The sequence below is a fragment of the Panicum hallii genome, chromosome 5, assembly GCF_002211085.1.
Source record: "Panicum hallii strain FIL2 chromosome 5, PHallii_v3.1, whole genome shotgun sequence".
Taxonomy (NCBI): domain Eukaryota; kingdom Viridiplantae; phylum Streptophyta; class Magnoliopsida; order Poales; family Poaceae; genus Panicum; species Panicum hallii.
Genome location: NC_038046.1, coordinates 47959574 through 47965481, shown reverse-complemented (window position 1 = coordinate 47965481; position 5908 = coordinate 47959574). Strand labels below are relative to the sequence as shown.

General features: G+C 57.5%; 1 non-coding gene and 1 pseudogene across 1 annotated transcript; one reads left to right on the top strand and one right to left on the bottom strand.

The window, feature by feature from the left end:
• The first annotated feature begins 4271 nt into the window (after positions 1–4271).
• On the top strand, positions 4272–4427 carry LOC112896064. The gene has a single exon (XR_003229353.1). It is a non-coding gene; the product is annotated as a 5.8S ribosomal RNA (ribosomal RNA).
• A 197-nt stretch (positions 4428–4624) lies between these two features.
• On the bottom strand, positions 4625–5462 carry LOC112892691 (annotated as a pseudogene).
• Between the last annotated feature and the right edge of the window lie 446 nt (positions 5463–5908).

The window sequence follows — 5908 nt, the reverse complement described above, 5'->3', positions numbered from 1 at the left end:
TATACGAAACACCGGTCAACGAAACGGAAATAGGAGCCACGGCACCATCCGGCTTTCCCGGGTCTTGGGCGCATCCTCCCGCGAGAGGTCGCCCCGGGACTGTGAAGCCTCCCATGCGTCTCGGGGAACGTGAGGTCAGCACCTCCTTCCCCTGCACCGATACTCGATCCTCCTACCGGCTTGGTACCGCGCTTGCTAAGTCCGGACCGGGCCCACCCTCATAATGGGTAAGTGGTGTGCACGCTTACAAAGTCCCACAAGTCATGGTTACTCTCACCCGGTCCTTATCTGCCGGAGCGGGCATCTTCGTCACACGCGTATCCACCACGGTGGTCCGCAACTGCACCCTTAACGGGTGCCCCAAACACCTCAACACGTAACAAAATTGTACCCGCCACAGGTACTCCGTAGGGTGTGCCAAGATACACACCCCAAGCCCTCGATCCACGATCGAGTTAGGTCGCCCACTCCCGGCTAAACCCTAATCACCAACTCCTGATTGGAACCACTTCACACACGCCAAGACTATCCAGCCATATCCCACACATACACCTTCAAGGGTTTACAAGGCATATTATATAATAAACAATTCAGGATGGGTTGACAAGGAGTATGGATCGTAAAAAGGCCATGCAGGTTTATCTCGATATATATATATATATTCATACATATACACATACAGCAATAGCATGTCTACAAGCAAATGTCTAATAGGAGTTCAATTCGTAGATGGGCGTGAACCTGGCGTCTCCTCGAAGTCCTCCTGAGTCTCCGGGTAGTCCTGATCGTCGGTCAGCTCCTCGCGGACGGGTCCTATTCGTAAATACGAGTAAGAGTAGGGTCCAAAGTGCAAAAGTGCGCAATAGGTTGCAAATAAGATCCAAATCATCACAAAACCTACTCTAACAGGTAGCTCATGTTTTTAGAAGAATTATGAAACTGGTTTCATAATTTTCGGAGGCCCGGATAATTTATTATGAATTTTCTAAGGAAAATCCTATTTCTGAAATTAATAAAGGATTTTCAGAAAAGAAAGCCTGAAAAACAGGGACACGTGGCAGCACCAGGGCGTGCCACGTGGCATGCTGACGTCAGCATGACGTCAGCAGAGGGGTCCCGGAATGATGACGTCAGCAGTGGGCCCTGCTGACGTCAGCGTTGACCGGTCAACGTTGACCGGTCAACGGTCAACGGTCAAAGGTCACGGGGTCAAGGGTCAGCGGGCCCCACCGGTCAGCCTCAGCCCGAGGCTGACGGATGGGCCCCACGGGTCAGGCCGGGTAAAAGAAAAAGGTTATGGCTCGGTTTCTGGGCCGAAAGGGAGTGGGCCGGCTCGAGGCCCGGTTAAGCTTGGCTCGGCTCGCGGTGCAGCTCGGGATTCAGCTCGGCCTGCGGCTCAGCAGGCCGGCTCGGGCAGCGGGCCAGCTGCGCGTGGGAAACGGCTCGGCTTGAAACCTTCCGCGGACCGGCTTCCTCTCCTTCCTGGGCTGGGCCTTCTCTTCTCCCTCTCTTTCTTCTGGCTGGGCCGACGCTCCGTCTTCTGCTCCTCGCGGGCCGGCGGCGTCGCGTCCTTTTCTCCACTGACAGGTCGGGTCCAGGTGTCAGCGACGGTGGGATCCGGTGTGGCGGCCCGGATCCGGTGCAGCTGATGCGAGTGTGTGTGAGTGCGGGTGTGTGGTGCCCGAAAGGTGCTCGGGAGAAGGCCTCAACGGCCGGGTCGCGACGCGAACGCGACGTCGCGTTCGCGTCGCGGGGGCGGACGCGCACGGCGTGGCCGTGGCGCGGGCGTGGCGAGGCTGGGGCCAAGGCAGCAGCACGGCTTGGGCTCGGCCGGGGGTGTGCACGCACGCGCGCGGTGCCTGGCTGCCCAGGACCGCGGCGCGGCCGTGCCGTGCGCGGGGCACCGGCATCCCGGGCCCGCAGCACGACGCGGCGGCGGGAAGGGCGACGGCGGTAGCGGGGGCTTGAAGCGGCGCGTCGGGCTCCTGCAAGAAGAAGGCGGCACGGCGGCCGGAAAGGGAGCGGGGGTCCCTAAGGCTTGCTACGGAAGGTTCATCGGCTCGGCCGGCAGCAACGGGGGAAGAAAGGGGCGGCGGTAGCAGCTCACCGTCGGGGCTGAGGAAGGGAACGGCTGGTGCGGTGGCGGGTCGAGGCCGGCGGGTCGGTGCGGTGCAGGAAGAGCCGCAGCGCTGAGGTCGTCGTACGGGTCGCCGGCTCGGTGTCGTCCTCGGGCTCCTCCTCGCGCGACTTCTCCCCTTCTGCTCCTCCCCTCCACTCCTCGGGCTACGGCGGCGGGAAGGCGTAGAGGCGGCGCTAGGGTTTCTAGGGTTTGGGCAGACGGTCTCGGGTTTATAGGGGGCGCTAGGGTCCGGGGCGGCTGCGGCCGAGGGGTCCTCGGCGGCCGGGCCGGGACGCGTGGCGCCCCAGCGGTGGCTGCGGCGCGGGGTAGGGTCTCGGCGGCCGGGCTGTCGGGGAAAAGGGGCGCGCGGCGGTTGCGGTGCCATGTCGTGGAGCGGAGACAGGAGCGCGCGGGGGTGACGCAGGCGAGCGCGGGCGCGGGGAAAAGGAGGCGGCCGTTTCGCTAATCTGTCGCGAGGCGGGCGACGCGGCGGAGGCGAGCGGGAGCCGGGAGCGTGGGCGACGGGAGGAAGGGGAAAGCTGACGGGTGGGTCCCGCCCGTCAGCTGCCCCGGGTGGAAGGGAGGCGGAGCGTCGCGACGGCTGCGGTGATGGGCTGGGCCGGCTTGTGCGCGTGGGAGAGAAGAGAGAAAGCGGATGGGCTCCGGTCGCGAGGGTAACGGGCTGGTGGCCCACGGGGGTATTTGGGTTAGTAAATAGATTTGAATTTGAAAGGCTCTTTCAAAATTCAAATCTCACACAAAGAATCAAACAAATTCGAAAGTTCAATCCAAGTAAGATGCAATAGCTATTCAAAGCAAGTCCATTCACGAAAATTTTTGAAATCCACGAATTTTGTTAATCAAACCCTATTATTGCTAACATGGAATGTTACAAAAACGTTTGGAAACGACACCCATACATGGAATAATATGCAAACGGGGGGAGACGGAAGATGGGGGGATGAAAACGGCCGCGGGTGAAAATGGTCGAAAACCGTGTGCTATAGCTCACGGGATGCAAACACGGGCTGACGAGCGACCGGAACAAAAATAGCCGATTTCGGTGAAATGTTTGGAAACGACACCCAGACATGGAATCATCTGCAAATGAGTAGAAACGGAAGATGGGGGGATGAGAACGACCGCGGGTGAAAATAGTCGAAAACCGCATGCTATAGCTGACGGGAGGCCAAAAACGGGCTGACGGGTGACCAGAATAAAAATAGCCGATTTCGATGAAAACATTTGGAAACGACACCAGGACATGGAATCATATGCAAATGGGGGGAGACGGAAGATGGAGGGATGAAAACGGGCTGACAGGCGACCGGAACGAAAACAACCAATTTCGGTGAAATGTTTGGAAATGACACCCAAACATGAAATCATATGCAAACGGGTAGAAACGGAAGATGGAGGGATGAATTCAGCCGTCACACGTGTGTTGTAGGTCACGAGAGGCAAAAAACCTAGGCCGAACGGCCAATCGGTATGTCAACTTGGCAAAAAAAGTGGAAATGACCCAAAACGACTTAAAACATGGAATCAGGTTCAGCGGGGACAAAACGGAACAAGAACGGAAAAAACGGCCTACAGATGTGATGGAGGCTGAGTTTACGAACTCTCACGTGACCCCGAACAGAAAACTGCCCAGATTTTGAGCCCAGACCTGTTATCTCGCTTTATCAGGCGTTTCAGGCAAACCCCCAAAACTATGCGCCCAGAAGGCTGAAAAATTCCCAGAACTTTTGGGTGGGGGGGATGCCCCCCGGGTATAATAGGGGGGAGCCGATGTGGTGAACGGGTGATGGGGAAACAATGTCTGGCCATATGTTTCGGGTTGTTTCCAGCACTCCTAGCTGCACCCTCCTAACCACGGTGTGTTCGGCCATGGCCGGCAACATCATGGTTTCCGTAGGTGAACCTGCAGAAGGATCATTGTCGTGACCCTTAAACAAAACAGACCGTGAACGTGTCATCCATGTCGTCGGGCTACTGTCCGACCAAGGCCCCTTGCCTTCATTTCGTTGGACGGGGGCCGCCAAAGAACCCACGGCGCCGAAGGTGTCAAGGAACACTGATATTGCCTTGCTCGGGGTCATTCTCGGCCTACTGCGCATGCCCCGTGCAATGTTGCTATCTTAATCCACACGACTCTCGGCAACGGATATCTCGGCTCTTGCATCGATGAAGAACGTAGCAAAATGCGATACCTGGTGTGAATTGCAGAATCCCGCGAACCATCGAGTTTTTTAACGCAAGTTGCGCCCGAGGCCTTCTGGTTGAGGGCACGCCTGCCTGGGCGTCACGCCAAAAGACACTCCCAACCCATCCTTGGGTACGGACGTGGTGTTTGGCTCCCCGCACCTCATGGTGTGATGGGCTGAAGTTGTGGCTGCTGGCATACCGTGTCGGGCACCTGCATGTGGTGGGCGAGATAAGTTGTTCTCGGTGTAGTGTCCCGACACGCAGCTGGCTCCTTGGCCTAAAGGACCCATTCACGACCGTAGCGCCTTGGTGCTCGGACCGCGACCCCAGGTCAGACGGGACTACCCGCTGAGTTTAAGCATATAAATAAGCGGAGGAGAAGAAACTTACAAGGATTCCCCTAGTAACGGCAAGCGAACCGGGAGTAGCCCAGCTTGAGAATCGGGTAGCCTCACTACCCGAATTGTAGTCTGGAGAGGCGTCCTCAGAGACGGACCGGGCCCAAGTTTCCTGGAAAGGGACGCCTGGGAGGGTGAGAGCCCCGTCCGGCCCGGACCCTGTCTCACCACGAGGCACCGTCAACGAGTCGGGTTGTTTGGGAATGCAGCCCAAATCGGGCGGTAAACTCCGTCCAACGCTAAATACAGGCGAGAGACCGATAGCGAACAAGTACCGCGAGAGAAAGATGAAAAGGACTTTGAAAAGAGAGTTAAAGAGTGCTTGAAATTGCCGGGAGGGAAGCGGATGGGGGCCGGCGATGCACCCGGTCGTATGCGGAACGGCTTCTGCTGGTCCGCCGATCGGCTCGGGGCGTGGACTGTTGTCGGCTGCGCCGGTGGCCTAAGCCTGGGGGCCTTAGGTGCCTCCAGTAGCCGTCGTCGGCACGGCCGGTTCTTGCGTGCCTAACGGCGTGTCCCTCGGGATGCTGCGCTGCAACGGCCTATGGGCTCCCCATCCGACCCGTCTTGCGACTTAAAACATGGAATCAGGTTCAGCGGGGACGAAACGGAACAAGAACGGAAAAAACGGCCTACAGATGTGATGGAGGCTGAGTTTACGAACTCTCACGTGACCCCAAACAGAAAACTGCCTAGATTTTGAGCCCAGACCTGTTATCTCGCCTTATCACAGGCATTTCAGGCAAACCCCCAAAACTATGCGCCCAGAAGGCTGAAAAATTCCCAGAACTTTTGGGTGGGGGGGGATGCCCCCCGGGTATAGTAGGGGGGAGCTGATGTGGTGAACGGGTGATGGGGAAACAATGTCTGGCCATATGTTTCGGGTTGTTTCCAGCACTCCTAGCTGCACCCTCCTAACCACGGTGTGTTCGGCCATGGCCGGCAACATCATGGTTTTCGGCTAGGCGAACTGAATTCGTTCGGTCAGCCGGTGTGGGCTTTGTGTGCTTTAGGGATTGAGACGGTCATGTGTTGTTGACCTCATTTTCCAAGTTTGTACAAAGGATTCTTGAGAATTTTATTCTCGTTTCTAGCATACGTGCTTGGGGAGTTGACGGAATGTGACATGTGCTTGAATCAGTCCCTGGGTTTCGTGTGCTTAGAGATTGAGACGGTCATGTGT